This window comes from Triticum urartu, chromosome 6A (genome assembly GCF_056163025.1).
Source record: "Triticum urartu cultivar PI428250 chromosome 6A, HENAU_Tu73, whole genome shotgun sequence".
Lineage (NCBI taxonomy): Eukaryota > Viridiplantae > Streptophyta > Magnoliopsida > Poales > Poaceae > Triticum > Triticum urartu.
Window position 1 is genome coordinate 151,913,775 of NC_141878.1, and position 19,178 is coordinate 151,932,952.

The 19,178-nt window shown below is 43.1% G+C and overlaps 1 pseudogene; it reads left to right on the forward strand.

Annotated features, from left to right (window-relative positions):
* Nucleotides 1-16,278: 16,278 nt before the first annotated feature.
* On the forward strand, nucleotides 16,279-17,516 carry LOC147964548 (uncharacterized; annotated as a pseudogene).
* Nucleotides 17,517-19,178: the final 1,662 nt, after the last annotated feature.

The window sequence follows — 19,178 nt, forward strand, 5'->3', positions numbered from 1 at the left end:
GCTTTAAGATGCATGCTCATCTTATTCTTTCAGTAGGGGTAATCAATGCCATCGAAGACGGGGCATACAACAGAGACTTTGATTATCCATGTAGTCGACATAGCTAAAACTCCAGGTGGTTAAACCGAATCACACAGAACAAGGGAGCACCTTGCTCTGATACCAATTGAAAGTACTAGTTATCGACTAGAGGGGGTGTGAATAGGTGATTTTTATGAAAGTCTTCAAGACATGAAACGTCTTTGAAGACAAGCAAGCAAATAACACCTATATAGTATGCAGCGGAAGGTAAACTACACTAGACATTCCACCGTCAAAGAAACAGAACAAGGACAACATGAAGACAAATGGCAACTAGGTAGAATAGATCGGAATAGGAAGCCACAGTGAAGTCAAATAGGGCAAGCAAGCAATGACTTAACAAAGACAAGGATTTGGTAGACCAGTTCCAATTGCTGTGACAACTGTACGTCTAGTTAGGGAGGTTGAGATTGAACTCAGAAGATCATGTCTTCACCTTATTCCCCTTGAGCTAAGGACACTTCGTCCTCGCCTAATCACTCTGGTAAGTCTTCAAGGTAGACTTCCAAAGCTTCACAGACTTCGTTCACCGGCGATCCACAATGACTCTTGGATCCTCAGAACGCGACGCCTAACCGACTGGATGATACACATTCAATAAGTCTTCAGATCATGCAGATAGAAAGACTTCAGTGATGCCAACATTCTTTGGGCTTGGGTGTTTGGGTTTGTCCACGCAAGGATTATCTCTCTCAAAGGCTTCGGAGGTGGGTTGATCTCAAACGACAAAAGCTGTGCACTAACTCTAAGCAACCACCAATTTATGTTGTAGGGAGTGGGCTATTTATAGCCAGGAGGCAACCCGACATGATATGTCTGAAATGACCCTGGGTCACTAAGGAACCGACACATGTCCAACGGTCGGATTTCAGACACACGCGACAGCTTGACTTGGGCTACAAGCATAGCTGACTCATCCAACTCTAGATAAGATTTTCTCTCATTGTCTTCACTCGAAGACATAGGATTTGGGTTAAGCATCACATCAGCTTTCTGACTTTGTTCACTTGGACCCCACTTGACAGTTCGGTGGTTCCTATGACTCAAGAAAAAAGAAAATGAAACTACGAAAGAAACTATGTCTTCGCATTCCATTGCCTTCAAGTGAATGTCTTCACACATCATTATCTTCGACGTGAATGTCTTCACGAACCACCATTATATTTAATGTCTTCATACATTTTTAGGCGTCATCTTTGACGGGTAAACCGAATCAATAGGGACTTCTACCCGTGTTCCCCTGTGAATCTCACAAACACATTAGTCCCTCAACCACGTTTGTCGTCAATACTCCAAAACCAACTAGGGTTAGCACTAGATGCACTTACAACTTGGGCACTTTGACTAGTCAAAAATGCGACGAGGAGGTCATTGCCCAACTGCGACTACTCGGCGATCTAGCTCACTCAGAAATTCATGCCAGTGCCGGAGATGCTGCCCCTGCCATGGAACTTCATTCTGGTGCCGGAAACATCGTCCCCGCTATGTCATTAGAGATATCCCACCTATGTCACCAAATCCTGCAACCGTCTACCCGTTGAGGAGAGGAGAAGGAGCTCCGTCGCTGCCAATGGAGGAGCGGATCAACAACTCCGTTGCTGCCCATGGAGGAGAGGAGCAGGGAGCTCCACCATCGCTCTCGTCCCTTGCGCTTGTTGGTCTCTAAGGAACCCCTCTTCAGTCACCATCAATGGAGGAGAGGAGCACCATCTGCGTCGGGTCACGACTCGTTAGATGCAGTGATTGATACAAGTAATATTCTCGTCGCACATCCTCTCCTGCCGCCCGCGGCCCGCTTGTTGCCTGTGGGAGAAGGAGGAGTGCCCAGGGCAAGATCCAAGCGATGGCAAAGGCCTAATGAAGGTTTTGATGCGCTCCTCCGGCCACCGTCGTGTTGGAGATGAAGAGGCGAGGGGGTTGTTGGGTTGATGCTCGTCACAGAGGGGCAGCGCGCCTCAGCACCGGGGAAGCGGAGTTTGCACGACACCTCACTGGGTAGGGGCCACCGGCACTCAGTGAGTCGAGGGTGGCGATGACTTGATTGGGGAATGGGGTCAAGCAAGAGGAAGAAGATAGAGTGGGATGGGTGTGCTGTTTGGCTAGAGAAGACCAATCAAAGTGCCCACATGGCATAAACAAGCTCAAAGCACTCTAATCCACCGATCAGTGGTTTATGCAAAAGAAATTAGCATATACATGATGTTTTCTACTAAAATGTATAATAGTGTTTTCTATTAATCTAGCCTTTAATGTGATGGTTTCTTGCAATTTACTCCTGCAAACCACGAAGCACGACCAAAATACATGGCATGGCAGCACACCGATTAAGTCTTTATCTTCCAAACCTCGTTCATCCCATGTGGACACCTTCACACATACTGAAAGGAGCCTCCAACTGAGAGACCGGCTCCAGGACGGCCTCACGGCAGGTCAAAGAAGGCTCGTCTCAAAAATCCGGCTCACCATCAGGATCGAACACTGGTATGCGTCGGTGCTATACAAATGGTTTTTAACCCCTTCCAGCGACGACATTTGGAACCGTCGCCTAGTGAGTGACGGCGATAGGGGGTCCTTCCCACATGACCCAGAAACTGTCAGAGATAGGGACCCTACAGTACTCCTACTTTTTTGTGCTCACATTGCCATTGCAGTCGGTATTCTGTGGTGCTACGTTTACGATGCGCGGCCTGATACGTCTCCAACATATCTATAATTTTTGGTTGCTCCATGCTATATTATCTACTGTTTTGGACTATATTGGGCTTTATTTTCCACTTTTATATTATTTTCGGGACTAATCTATTAACCGGAGGCCCAGCCCAGAATTATTGTTTTTTGCCTATTTCAGTGTTTCGTAGAAACGGAATATCAAACGGAGTCCAAACGGAATGAAACCTTCGGGAACGTGATTTTCTCATCAGATAAGATCCAGGAGACTTGGACCCTCCGTCAAGAAAGCCACGAGGTGGTCACGAGGGTGGAGGGCGCACCCCCCCTAGGGCACACCCCCTGCCTCGTGGGCCCCTCGAAGCTCCACCGACGTACTTCTTCCTCCTATATATACCTACATACCCCCAAATGATCAGATACGGAGCCAAAAACTTAATTCCACCGTCGCAACTTTCTGTAACCACGAGATCCCATCTTGGGGCCTGTTCCGGAGCTCCGCCGGAAGGGGAATCGATCACAGAGGGCTTCTACATCATCATCCAAGCCTCTCCGATGAAGTGCGAGTAGTTCACCTCAGACCTACGGGTCCATAGTTAGTATCTAGATGGCTTCTTCTCTCTTTTTGGATCTTAATACAGTGTTCTCCCCCTCTCTTGTGGAGATCTATTCGATGTAATCTTCTTTTTGCGGTGTGTTTGTTGAGACCGATGAATTCTGGGTTTATGATCAAGTCTATCTATGAATAATATTTGAATCTTCTCTGAATTCTTTTATGTATGATTTGTTATCTTTGCAAGTCTCTTCGAATTATCAGTTTGGTTTGGCCTACTAGATTGGTTGTTCTTGCCATGGGAGAAGTGCTTAGCTTTGGGTTCGATCTTGTGGTGTCCTTTCCCAGCGACAGAAGGGGCAGCAAGGCACGTATTGTATTGTTGCCATCGAGGATAACAAGATGGTTTTTTTATCATATTGCATGAAACTATCCCTCTACATCATGTCATCTTGCTTAAGGCGTTACTCTGTTTTTAACTTAACACTCTAGATGCATGCTGGATAGCGGTCGATGAGTGGAGTAATAGTAGTAGATGTAGGCAGGAGTCGGTCGACTTGTCTCGGACGTGATGCCTATATACATGATCATACCTAGATATTCTCATAACTATGATCAATTCTGTCAATTGCTCAACAGTAATTTGTTCATCCACCATAGGATACGTATGCTCTTGAGAGAAGCCACTAGTGAAACCTATGGCCCCCGGGTCTCTTTCTCATCATATCAGTCTCCATCACTTTATTATTGCTTTGCTTTTACTTTGCCTTTTACTTTTCCCTTTGCATCTCTATACCAAAAATATTATTTATCATCTCTATAGGATCTCACTTTCATAAGTGACCGTGAAGGGATTGACAACCCCTAAGCGCGTTGGTTGCGTTGAGCTATTGTTTTTGTGTAGGTAGAAGGGACTCGAGCGTAGCCTCCTACTGGATTGATACCTTGGTTCTCAAAAACTGAGGGAAATACTTACGCTACTTTGGTGCATCATCCTCTCCTCTTCAGGGAAATCCAACGCAGTGCTCAAGAGGTAGCAAGAAGAATTTCTGGCGCCGTTGCCGGGGAGTCTGCGCAAAAGTCAACATACCAAGTACCCATCACAATCCATATCTCCCGCATTACATTATTTGCCATTTTCCTCTCGTTTTCCTCTCCCCCACTTCACCCTTGCCGTTTTATTCGCCCCTCTCTCTATCCTCCCTCTCTTTCTCTATTTGCCTCTTTTTGCCCCTTGCTTGTTTGCTTGTGTTACCATGTGCCTTCCATTTGCTTACATCTTTGCTTGCTAATAATCTATTTATATGGATCCACTTAAAGTGTTCTACTTGGATCATCTTCGATCCTTATGCGCTCGTGCTGAAACCCCAACTAGCCTAGTTGATGGGAAACCTTTAGATGAGCATGCTCATTTTGTGCGTCATCGTTTGTCTGAAAAAGGGAAGCTCGTATGGTATCATATAAATAGTTTGCTATTCTATGCTTGGAATCTTTGTGAAATTTGTGATTTTACTTGTTGCTCTAAGAACCCTAAAAAACACCTTCCCTACCTATGTGAGTTCAATGATAATGAAATCTTATCTTCTTATGCAAAGGGTGTTTATAGTTATTATGATATCGAACAAATTGAAGAATTTGTCTTTTTTAAGGGTGCTCACGAAGTTGCTTCTTTGATTGAAAAGTATGATTTTACTCTCAATAAATCTGAAAATTCCGTCATACTTAAATATTGCAATGAAAACTTTGCTCATAATGTCTATGTCCAAGAATTTATTGAAAGAATGAACATTGCCTTCGAAGAAAATAATGATATGCATGAATCTATAGATAATGATGATTCCGATGATTTGGTTGAAATATCCCTTGATGAACATGATGCTTGCTATTCTTGTGGCCATGATGCCAATATTTATGAAGATGAATTTGCTATAGTTCCTTATGTTAAACATGAGATCGTTGCTATTGCACCCATACTTGATAGTTCCTTCGATGAAAAGCATGATTGCAATGATGTTATCATAAATTCTCTTAATGTCAATTGTTTTAATGATATGCAAAACCCTAAGCTTGGGGATGCTAGTTTTGCTATGACTACTATTTGTTGCAATGATCATGATTGGGGTGATTCAACTTTTGATCTTGAAAATTTATTTAAGCCCCATGATGAATATGAGATTGATAATCATGTTTGCAATATTATTGAAAGTGGGTTTGGAAGAGTGTCAACTTTAGACCCCACATATTTAGATAATGTTCAATATTATGAAATTTTTGATAAAAGTGGGTTTGGAAAGGTCATTACTTTAGTTAATGTTAATACCACTATTTTGGAAGAGTGTCAACTTTGCATGCATATGGATCGTGTTGAAAATATTTTGTGTGATAGCTATTTTGTTGAATTTTCTTATGATCCCCCATTCAATTATTATGAGAGAGGAAAATATGGTGGTAGAAATTTTCATGTTACTAAATTACCTCTCGTTATGTTGAGATTGCCATCATTTCTTTCCGCTTCCTCGCATATGCTTGTTTTTGCTTGCCTTGATAATTTGTTTGCCTATAAGATGCCTATGGATAGGAAGTATGTTAGACTTAGATGTGTTTGTCACATGTTTTATGATGCTCTCTTTGTGCTTCAATTCTTGTCTTTCATGTGAGCATCATTGAAATATTATGCCTAGCTATAAGGCCTTAAAGAAAAGCGCTTGTTGGGAGACAACCCAATATGTATCCTTGCTATTATTCAATAAATAATTTATCTAGCCTATGTTTTGGTTGTGTTTTTTGTGTTTAATTAGTGTTTGTGCCAAGTAGAACCGTTGGGAAGACTTGGGGAAAGTCTTGTTGAACTTGCTGTAAAAAACAGAAACTTTAGCGCTCACGAGAACTGCTGTCATTTTTATTCGGAAAGTGATATTTAGTTGATTATTTTTGAAGATGATTAATAGATAAATTCCTCACGTCCAGCAATTTATTTTAGAATTTTTTGGGTTCCAGATCTTGATCTAGCTACAGATTACTACAGACTGTTCTGTTTTTGACAGATTCTGTTTTTCGTGTGTTGTTTGCTTATTTTGATGAATCTATGGCTAGTAAAATAGTTTATAAACCATAGAGAAGTTGGAATACAGTAGGTTTAACACCAATATAAATAAAAATGAGTTCATTACAGTACCGTGAAGTGATCTTTTATTTTCTTTTGCTAACGGAGCTCACGAGATTTTCTACTTTAAGTTTTGTGTTGTGAAGTTTTCAAGTTTTGGGTAAAGATTTGATGGATTATGGAACAAGGAGTGGCAAGAGCCTAATCTTGGGGTTGCCCATGGCACCCCCAAGATGATCTAAGGACACCTAAAATCCAAAGCTTGGGGATGCCCCGGAAGGCATCCCCTCTTTCGTCTACTTCTATCGGTAACTTTACTTGGAGCTATATTTTTATTCACCACATGATATGTGTTTTGCTTGGAGCGTCTTTTATGATTTGAGTCTTTGCTTGTTAGTCTACCACAATCATCCTTGCTGTACACACCTTTTGAGAGATCCATACATAATTTGGAATTTGATAGAATACTCTATGTGCTTCACTTATATCTTTTGAGCTTTATAGTTTTGCTCTAGTGCTTCACTTATATCTTTTAGAGCACGGTGGTGGATTTGTTTTATAGAAACTATTGATATCTCATGCTTCACTTAGATTATTTTGAGAGTATTTAATAGCATGGAAATTTGCTTAATAATAATACGCTTGGTATTCAAGATTTGTAGAACTTTTTTGAGTGCGTTGAATACTAAGAAAAGATTGATGCTTGATAATTGTTTTGAGATATGAAGATGGTGATATTAGAGTCACGCTAGTTGAGTAGTTATCAAATTGAGAAATACTTGTGTTAAAGTTTGTGATTCCCGTAGCATGCATGTATGGTGAACCGTTATGTGATGAAGTCGGAGCGTGATTTATTTATTGATTGTCTTCCTTATGAGTGGCGGTCGGGGACGAGCGATGGTCTTTTCCTACCAATCTATCCCCCTAGGAGCATGCACGTAATACTTTGCTTTGATAACTTCTAGATTTTTGCAATAAGTATATGAGTTTTTTATGACTAATGTTGAGTCCATGGATTATACGCACTTTCCTTCCTTCCACCATTGCTAGCCTCTCTAATACCGCGCACCTTTCGCCGGTATCATGCACCCACCATATACCTTCCTCAAAACAGCCACCATATCTACCTATCATGGCATTTCCATAGCCATTCCGAGATATATTGCCATGCAACTTTCCACCGTTCCGTTTATTATGACACGCTCCATCATTGTCATATTTCTAGCATGATCATGTAGTTGACATCGTATTTTTGGCAAAGACACCGTTCATAATTCTTTCATACATGTCGCTCTTGATTCATTGCATATCCCGGTACACCGCTGGAGGCATTCATATAGAGTCATACTTTGTTCTAAGAATTGAGTTCTAAGAAAAATAAAAAGTGTGATGATCATCATTTTTAGAGCATTGTCCCAAGTGAGGAAAGGATGATGGAGACTATGATTCCCCCACAAGTCGGGATGAGACTCCGGACGAAAAAAAAGATGCCATAAAAAAGGCCCACACAAAAAAATGAGAGAAAAAGAGAGAAGGGACAATGTTACTATCCTTTTACCACACTTGTGCTTCAAAGTAGCACCATGATCTTCATGATAGAGAGTCTCTCATTTTGTCACTTTCATATACTAGTGGGAATTTTTCATTATAGAACTTGGCTTGTATATTCCAATGATGGGCTTCCTCAAAATGCCCTAGGTCTTCGTGAGAAAGCAAGTTGGATGCACACCCACTTAGTTTCTTTTGTTGAGCTTTCATATACTTATAGCTCTAGTGCATCCGTTGCATGGCAATCCCTACTCACTCACATTGACATCTATTGATGGGCATCTCCATAGCCCGTTGATACGCCTAGTTGATGTGAGACTATCTTCCCCTCTTTTTATCTTCTCCACAACCACCAATCTATTCCACATATAGTGCTATATCCATGGCTCACGCTCATGTATTGCGTGAAGATCGAAAAGGTTTTGAAAATGTCAAAAGTATGAAACAATTGCTTGGCTTGTCATCGGGGTTGTGCATGATTTAAATACTTTGTGTGGTGAAGATAGAGCATAGCCAGACTATATGATTTTGTAGGGATAGCTTTCTTTGGCCATGTTATTTTGAGAAGACATAATTGCTTTGTTAGTATGCTTGAAGTATTATTATTTTTATGTCAACATGAACTTTTGTCTTGAATCATTTGGATCTGAATATTCATACCACAATTAGGAAGATTTACATTGAAATTATGCCAAGTAGCACTCCGCATCAAAAATTCTCTTTTTATCATTTACCTACTCGAGGACGAGCAGGAATTAATCTTGGGGATGCTTGATACTTCTCCAACGTATCTATAATTTTTGATTGCTCCATGCTATATTATCTACTGTTTTGGACTATATTGGGCTTTATTTTCCACTTTTATATTATTTTTGGGACTAACCTATTAATCGGAGGCCCAGCCCAGAATTGCTGTTTTTTTGCCTATTTCAGTGTTTCGGAGAAACAGAATATCAAACGGGGTCCAAACGGAATGAAACCTTCGGGAACATGATTTTCTCATCAGATAAGTTCCAGGAGACTTGGACCCTCCGTCAAGAAAGCCACGAGATGGTCACGAGGGTGGAGGGCGTGCCTCCCTAGGGCGCGCCCCCTGTCTCATGGCCCCCTCGAAGCTCCACCGGCGTACTTCTTCCTCCTATATATACCTACGTACCCCCAAACGATCAGATACGAAGCCAAAAACCTAATTCCACCGCCACAACTTTCTGTATCCACGAGATCCTATCTTGGGGCCTGTTCCGGAGCTCCGTCGGAAGGGGAATCAATCACGGAGGACTTCAGACCTTTGGGTCCATAGCTAGTAGCTAGATGGCGTCTTCTCTCTTTTTGGATCTCAATACAATGTTCTCCCCCTCTCTCGTGGAGATATATTCGATGTAATCTTCTTTTTGCGGTGTGTTTGTTGAGACCGATGAATTGTGGGTTTATGATCAAGTCTATCTATGAATAATATTTGAATCTTCTCTGAATTCTTTTATGTATGATTTGTTATCTTTGCAAGTCTCTTCGAATTATCAGTTTGGTTTGGCCTACTAGATTGGTTGTTCTTGCCATGGGAGAAGTGCTTAGCTTTGGGTTCGATCTTGCGGTGTCCTTTCCTAGTGACAGAAGGGGCAGCAAGGCACGTATTGTATTGTTGCCATTGAGGATAACAAGATGGTTTTTTTTATCATATTGCATGAAACTATCCCTCTACATCATGTCATCTTGCTTAAGGCGTTACTCTGTTTTTAACTTAATACTCTAGATGCATGCTAGATAGCGGTCGATGAGTGGAGTAATAGTAGTAGATGTAGGCAGGAGTCGGTCTACTTGTCTCGGATGTGATGCCTATATACATGATCATACCTAGATATTCTCATAACTATGCTCAATTCTGTCAATTGCTCAACAGTCATTTGTTCACCCACCGTAGAATACGTATGCTCTTGAGAGAAGCCACTAGTGAAACCTATGGCCCCCGGGTCTCTTTCTCATCATATCAATCTCCATCACTTTATTATTGCTTTGCTTTTACTTTGCCTTTTACTTTTCCCTTTGCATCTCTATACCAAAAATATTATTTATCATCTCTATAAGATCTCACTTTCGTAAGTGACCGTGAAGGGATTGACAACCCCTAAGCGCGTTGGTTGCGTTGAGCTATTGTTTTTGTGTAGGTACAAGGGACTCAAGCGTAGCCTCCTACTAGATTGATACCTTGGTTCTCAAAAACTGAGGGAAATACTTACGCTACTTTGCTGCATCATCCTCTCCTCTTCGGGGAAATCCAACGCAGTGCTCAAGAGGTAGCACGAACCATCACAAATGGTTCACTTTATAGTACGTGTATGATAAGCATACAATCACACACATTTGCTTTTCCCAATCCGTATGCGATAACTAATTAAGAAGATTAGCTAATCATCGTACGAGTGTCGGACAGGATTATGAAACGTCGGACCATCGTAACATCGTCCTACATTACAACTATCGCACACGCTATTCTGTGGTGCAACTTTTACGATGCATACTTCATCAGAAACAGTTCATGGTTGTGAGTCGTGTACGATAAGGCAACTAACACAAACGTTTAGTTTGCTCGCACCGTTTGTGATATTATCTGACATCACACACGCTTTGCAAACGGCAATTGTGTGCATGCTTGCACACGTTTCCTCTATGTGAACTGTCTTGGATTATGGCGTATATCGCAAACGTTTGTGTTTTACAAATCGTGTGTGTCGTAACGACCTGAAGAGCGTAATTTCACCATAATTTAATTGCTGCTATTTCAAATTGTGCCAGATTTGAATTTGAATTTGAATGTATGCTATAGCTTTATTCATATCCATCAGGTTCAAACAACCAATGCATTATTCGATTCATAGGTACATATGTTCAAGAATTACATAAGAACCAAATAAAGAATCATGAACCACAGTTGTATACTTGTACTATTAAATACGGTAAATAAAGAGGCGAAATACATTCTGGTTGCTGAACAAGGTGGCGGTGGAGGCGGTGGTGGCGGTGGTGGATTGTACAGCTCGGGGGAATGTCCTGCCTGTCGTGCTGAGCGGCGAACAGGGACATCCTCACAAGCGTGACTGCTGTTGCCTCCCCGCGTCATCATGTTATTTGTTTTTCCCAAGATAACGCAACCATGATGAGCAACATCCAAAATAGTGGGGAAAAGCCAGCGACAAAACCCGAAAGAAACGACAATGGAATATCGAAGAAAAACACTGCGAATAATAAAAAGTTCGAGCATAATTATACATAGACTCATACATAAAAGATAAACACCATGATCAGTTCGACTACTCTCATACATGAAATGGAACATCATGACTCATACGACTACATCCATACATCAACATGCCAACTACGGATACTCGAACGCTCTAGCACTCTGCTGGTCCTGATGCGGACTCGGATCCTAAACTGACGACGTTAACTGAGACCTCCGGGTTAAAGGTAACACGACGACGCTGCCTCGAGGGCTCTCCCTTTGGGGTAGGTGCAGGATGAGGCTGGAGCATCGGGGCTACGAGGATAGTGGGAAGGGAAACCCACTCAACAGGAGCACTGAGGGGAGTCACGGTCGAGGTGCCCGAGCTACTCGGAGGAGTAACCGGGGAAACAGGCGAGCTAGAACCGGGTGGAATATAAGGAGTAAATCCTATAGACGATGGAGTGGGATAGGACCTAGCGGCTACTAAAGCAGTGCAAGCACGAGTCAGCTCACGAGCCAGCTCATGAATTAGAAGGTAAATAGCAGTGATATAGCGAGAAAGGTGGCTAGCAGCGCTATCAAACTCCGGATCAATGATAGGGAAATGGACACGACCATTGTCGTGCAAGGATGGATAGTAGTGGAAACTAGGGTGAGTCTGCATCCGGACCTCGTTATACCGCAGCTAGACGAGGACCTCAAATGCAGCAAACTAGACAGCCTGAGAGGCGGTGGAAGCGAAACTACTCTTGGAGGTACGAGTGTAAGAGCTGAAGGATGAACTGGTGCGTAGAGTAACCACGGCGTGATACTCGTATACCGAGTCTGCTAGACACTCCCAGTACACCCGATACAGCAGGTCGCCATGAGGGTAGAGGCGGTGCCAAACATTCCGAAGAAGGTGCGGTGACGTGTACGGCAGCAGCTCCAACTGGCATGGATATGACACTTGAGTCATCTACACTCACATCCATTAGTTGGTTAGAAATAAAAATAAAACGAGTGCATGCAATGCAACAATCAACTACAAACACTTCCGGCACTCAAATGCTACTCTGACTAACTTCCAGTTAACACGTAGGTAGTCTAGCGTGTCATGCAGTCAGCGCGGCTCTGATACCAAGCGTTGTGGCACCCCGGCTTAGAGCAACCGGTTTACCTTGCATTGCCAGCCCAGAGATCATGTCTTCTGGCAACACACAACATCTTGGTACAGAAAACAACCGCTTTATTGGTACTAGCGGAACATAGTTCAATATTACATCAAGTTGCGAGGCAAAGTGGCACACATGGTGCGGCCGAACAATATGTACATTATTTAGTGAACATAAAGAGGGCCTCGATCACGATGACTACGCGGCATCGAAACAACGATGAAGTGGGACTCCATAGCACAGGGACATCGATGTGGACATGATCTAGACTCGTGCAGCACTCCGATCCAATGAAACTTTCCTAAAATCTGGCATGACACACCAAGTCAGTACATTGAATGTACTTGACAGCTCACAACAAGCATAAACATAATGACAGACAATATCATGATATTTATTCAAATTATCATTAATGCAAAATCATACTAGGAATGCAGTGAACATAATCTCGTGCCTCAAGTCCCTCGGAGTTTCTTACCAAACGGGTTACCTTTTAACCAAACGGTGATCTTTCTCGGATCACAAACGAAACCAACACTTTGGTCTCCATCATCAACAAACGGAACCAACACTTGGGTTCCCATCATCAACATAATTTCTCAACCATCATCTTTCCAACAGTACCATGTGGTTAACATTAGTGTGCATGATTATTTAAAATGTTGATCCATGGTGTGACCTATTTCCGAGTTGTGTCTGTAACCGAGGACGCGGCTATTGATAGATTAAACACACTCTACAGAGGTAGCGCACTTTACCCACACCATGGAATGCATGGCCTCGCACTCCCATTCAGGTGGACCAACGGCATTCCGATGGAACCCTCCCATTGCCATGGCACTCTCCCGACCACTCCGACTTACTCCCCACTAGGCTAAGTCCTGGGTGGCCCCGTGCCTACCAAAGGCATCAACGGCCACCGTCGTGGCAAAACATAAATGGTCCCAAACGGGGACAGGGTACCATAACAACAACGGGCACACAAGGTTATGTATGCTTACCGGGCCAGGGTAACGCATGCCCATAACCTTCGCTCGTTGGAGGTACCGACCAGAGGCATGACAACGGACCGAATAAAGGCCTTCCCATAAAGGCAAATGTGGTTGCACTGGTAAAAAACTTGATTCAATGGCACCATGACCCGATCAATGATATGTTCAAGTTGAGTTATTATCAGGTTTAAATCAGTGTAAAAATAACCGGTGTCATGATATGCCATGAAAATGCAACCTTACAATATGCATCACATGTTATCGGAAATAAATGGATCAACTTCATCAAGTATTTCACTAACCATAATCATCAGCAACTCATACCACTTCTCTGGTTATTATAATGCAGCAAACTTAACCATGATATTAACTTAAAATAATCCATTTTCTTACAAAAGGAAGTATTAACCAAACTAGTATTTTTCATAGTCTTTTTCATAGTCATTTTATTTTTACATAACCAATTATTACTTCTACTAACTTAAACTAACTTAGTCTCAAACTAATGTAAACTAAGCATACCAAACAAAACAAGCATTCAACAGAAATAAACATTTATTTAAGTGGTTTAAATGCATGAACTAAATCATTATTCAAGTTGGAAAATCACAAATATTGAGATGGCACCATGAAAATGTTGTTGTGGCTTGCCTTAGTGCGGATGAGGTTCACACTCCTCCTAGTGATCCTCAAGACAAGCTTCACCTTCTGAAAATAATTAAAAGCAGAGAAGGAAAATATCAAGAAAAAACTTTGGGGTTTATGGGCCTTCTTGATACAGCAAGAGGGGCGAAGTAATAGATGTTACAGAAGATGGCGCTCCCACCTCCCACCACAGCGCTGACCTCTCCTCCGGCGATCTCCATCCTCCTCCACTGATTTGTGGATCCCTTCTGGCCATATTTTCTGGCGTCTCCTCTGGATCAAGGCAATACCAATCTCCTATGGGTTCATCTGGTGGATCTACCCTTGGCTTGGATTTCTCCAGGGGTAGGGTTTTTTCTGATGAGGTTTTCAGATCTACTGGCCGCACGATCCATCCGCTGGCACAAGGGAGGGCCTTCATTGTGATTGTGTCTTTCAATCGGCATGCTTTTCGATTGTCGGAAGATTCTGTGGCGGCGGCATTGGAAGCTGCGCTTGGTGGATCGACAATTGATCTTCAGGTTAGTCATGTCAATGGCAAAGTTTTTTCTTTCCAAGTCTAGTGCAAGCAAGTTGGTTTATTATTATGGATCTACGTTCTTTTGCTCATGATCTGTTCAAGTGCTATTTCCACCTTTGGGGTAATGGAGGACCTAATTGGGTTAGGGAGCTTAAGATTTGGTGAAAGGAATGTGATGCGGAATGGATATTGATTAGTCCTACCAAGCGTAGGTCATCGCTAGGTTTAATGGCATGCATAAGCCCCCGTATAGATCTTCTTTAAAATCCTCAAGTTCAGTAAGGAAGAAGCTATGTTTTGCTACATTTGAACATTATTCTGCTTGCAAAGGCTATAGATATCCGTCCACTCAAAAATGCATTGATACTGTAGTTGATGGAGGATATGATCTTTCTGCTCATGAGCGTGTTGTGATTCGACAATCGCCTGCTCTAGACTTGCATTGGATGGTGGCTCGGCCACCCATCGTGGTTGGTATGGTCATCCCGTTGCCGGAGTTGCACCGGCAGGCCACAACGCTGCCGTGTAGCCCGGTAGCTGTGGATCCGCAACCCCCGTGGTTTCCAGGAATCTCTCGGCGCGATTTGCGGAGGCGGGAACCTCTCCGGTTCAAAATGGCCGTTTGGGGACGGGCCCATCTCAAATGGATAGCCCACGGTGCGTTGGCCCTGTGAGTCAGAATTGCCAAGCTTCTGCTGGGCCAGTATCTGAACCTAGTCTTATTGGGCCATCTTCTCTTGGGCTGGATACATCACTCAACCCAAGCCCGATGATCGACTCGCTACAAATTCCATCTTCACAAGAGGCAGCCCGACAGCTTGATGCTATGGTCGATGACATGGTGGACCGGGTTCTAACCTGTACTATTTGCTCTCAGAGGGGCCACCTAGCAGTCACTTGTGGAATGTGAGTGGTCTGCTCGGCTTGCTCTTGTGCGGGTCACTCTTGACAAGAGTGTAATGATTTCGCGTGTCTCAATGGATTGGTTTGGAGGCCAGTATTTCAGAATCCTCAACTGGTCAGGGGAAGGGAGCCGGAGTTATTGGGGTAGCTTGCCCAGTCACATCGCCACCACCCACATTGCTCCAATCTCCTTCTCTCCCTTCCAAAGAAATCCTATGTTCATCGCTGCTGCAGCCGGCCATGGCGAACTTTGAGCTTGACCCGCATCGACTTGTGCCGGAGGGGCACCACATCATTGATGGCGGGGATCGGCGTCTCCCACACACCATCTTCACGCCTGCAGCTCATCCCCCTCGTCGCCATGAAGATTACATGGTTGCTGAGGTCATGCCTGCTCCGGATGGACCTCTTGGGCATGTGAGAGAGGAGATTGTTCAGTTTCTTCAGAACAGAGGTACTCTTGTCCGCTCTGCTTAGCCATGGTTCCATGGGGTTGGTTTATTCCAGGTGCGGGATCCATCTGTCAGATACACTTTGATTCAGCATCCACCTTTTGCTCTAGGCAACGATCGATTTGTTAGATTCATGAAACATGATGAGGGAGAGAATTTCAAGGGGAGTCATGGTTTTCGTAAGGGCTGGCTCATGTTTGTTGGGATTCCTCTAGATTACCGCACAACAGAGTATATCTCGCAAGCAGTAGGTACTTTTGGGAAATTTCACTCTTGGGATAGTGAAGATCTGTATCTAGTCTGTACTTTGGTTGAGGCAAGCTTCCCTGATACGCCACTGGTGCCAAGAGATGTTATCTTTGCATATTATGCTGAGTGGGGGAGCTCAGGTTTCTTGGGCGGCTGCTTGTTACGTGCTTGGGGCAGACTTTGCTGATCAAATGCCCAATGATGAGGATCCAATGCCATTGGATGGTAATCCTCATCCAATTCCTGGACAATTAATACCTGACAATATACCTTTTGTTCTTCCTCCCTACCCATTGTTGGGGTGGAATGATGCACCACTTGCCCCACCTCGGCCTCCTGATAATGTTGTGGATGTTGACTGGGGAAATGCTCATTGGGGGGACAATGATGAGGAGATTAATCATCCCCCGCAGCCTGGGATGCCAAAACAGGATCAAATTTCCATTTTCATTGATCAACCAGAGGGCTCTGGGTCTGTTGAACAGCATATTCAGGTGAATGAGCAGAAACATCAACCTATTCCTGAACAGCTCTTTCAGGTTCAAGACCAACCTGCAGTTGTGGAAAATCCTTTGGCTATTGTCCCTTATCAACCACCTGTCATACAACATCATCAGATATTCATTGGGATGGCAAGGATTGTGGCTGGACCTCTTCTTCCACCTGAGATGATTTGGAAGAGATCTTTTGAAAATTTGATGTCTGATTTTTTTCAGTTAAAGATGTGCCCAGGTCTATCTTCTTTAAGCCCCTGGGTACAGTCACATATTCCAAGTGCAAGTGGTCAATTACTTTTGATGATTCCCTGAAGAAGTCTTTGTTGGTGCCAAGGTTGCCTAGTACTCTGCCTCGCAGTAAATCTGTTGTGACTACACGCCCAGTTGCCAGATATTTGTTTGGAGGTTTATCTGATGATGTTTTATCTAGTTCTAGTGATGATCTGTCTGCACATGCCATGACTGAAGTGGTTGTGCCTGAAGCTATGGTAGCTAGTGATTTGTCTATGCCTGAGGCTGTGGTGTCAAATGGATCGGTGGACATTTCTTCACCTGTGGATTTTGCAGCGGAATCAAAGAACAGGCAGAAGAATCAGCGAGGCAGACGGAAGGTGTCTGCCCCCTTGATGGACACTTCGGTGAGAAGGTGCACGAGAAGCGCGGCAAAACTGGATGGTTTCAAACCGGTTATCTTTGAGAAACTCTCGCTTCAGCCTGCCAAAAGGCGCCCTCGTTCAAAGCCCATAGAAGAGAAGGCCCGACCCAATTCTGAAGGTGCTGCTGGCAATGACAAGTCTGAAGATGTTCCTCCAGAGATGCCCCACTTGGTGCTGCAAGCAATTGGAGCTGAGCTGGAAATCGACCCCAAGCTGCATTGTAGGGAGAAGCTTATGGTTAATCCCAAGGATGACTCATCCTCCGATAGTGCTTAAATGTTAATGTTTCAAGATATATCTAGGTGTAGCGAGCCTGTTAAATTTGCTTTCTTTTATGTCGTTCTTAAACTTATGCAGTGGTCGAGACTTGGCACTTTTGTTCTATTATGGCTTGGGTTGTATGTCACTGTGTGTCATACTATTTCTGTTGCACTATTATATGTTACTCTATGAATCGAATGTCAATGGTAACTGGAAGGTTTTGTGTTGGAATGTCCGTGGATTGAATTCTGAAACAAGGCAATGTGCGGTTAGATAGAAAGTGACTAAAAGTCAGTGTGCAGTTGTCTGTCTGCAGGAAACTAAGCTCTCGGATTGCCCTCGTAATATAATTAAGACCATTTTTCCTGTGGGTTTTGATCAGTTCATCGTATCTCTTCCAAGAGGTGCTTCTGGTGGAATTTTGACTGTGTGGCGTTTAGACTTTTTCTCGGGTATTTTAATAGAAGTTAAACCCTTTGGTATTGTGATTAGTTTCAAATATGTGCATAACGATGATCAATGGTATCTGGTGAGTGTGTATGGGCCTTGCCATGGTGCTTTAAGAGATGAGTTTGTTAACTGGCTCTACAATCTAAAAGTGGAACCTGAGCAGAATTGGATGTTGCTGGGAGATTTTAATTTCATAAGATCTTTGGATAATTTAAATCTTCCTGGTGGTGATGTCAATGATATCTTCATCTTCAATGAGATCATAGGTCATTTGGGTCTATTGGAACTGCCACTCAAGGGGAGATGATTTACCTGGTCTAACATGCAGGATTTTCCACTCCTTGAGCAATTGGATTGGTTTTTTACTTTTGCCAGTTAGATTAGTCAGTACCCCAATACACAAGTAACACCCCTTGCTAAAACTGCCTCAGATCATGTTCCTTGTGTAGTTTCCATCTGCACCACCATCCCCAAGGCTCATATCTTAGATTTGAAAACAATTGGGTACATCAACCTGGCTTTATGGAGTGTGTTTAGGAGGTTTGGAAAAAACCTTCTCACAAAACTCATATATCAGCAATTATAATGGATAAATTAAAGTCATTGAGGTTTGCACTTAAGAAATGGCAAAAGGGTTTGTCACATATTAAAACACCGACTGAGAAGTGCAACTGGGTAATCCTCTAGTTAGATATAGGGCTGGACCAAAAGCTCGTAACTCGTGAGCTTAATGAGCGCTCGATAGTTCGGCTCATTAAGCTCGTAGCTCGCTTCTTAATGAACAGAGCCAATCATTGATTTCAGCTCGCTAAGCTTAACGAGCTTAATGAGCAAGCTAACGAGTTTCACGAGTAGCTCGTTAAGCTCGTTAGTAACAACACAACACATATTTTTATCTTACGTGACAAACTTTTTTAGCACCTCAGCCCATATATTCAATCTAATCGACATATGAGGCAACAAACTACTGCATTTCTTTTTATAGTCACCATATTTTGTCCTGGAAACCACATCTACACATTCATCATGTATATCGTAACACATTATAATCTGTTCGTGAGCGCTCGCGAGCGCTCACAAGCTTAACGAGCTTCAAACGAGCCGAGCCGAGCCTTAACGAGTACGAGCTTAACGAGCCGAGCTGCTCGTTAGTCCACCCCTAGTTAGATAATTTGGAAGATTTGAGGTCCTTGTTCAGAAATGAATCCAATTTCAGGAAATTGGTGA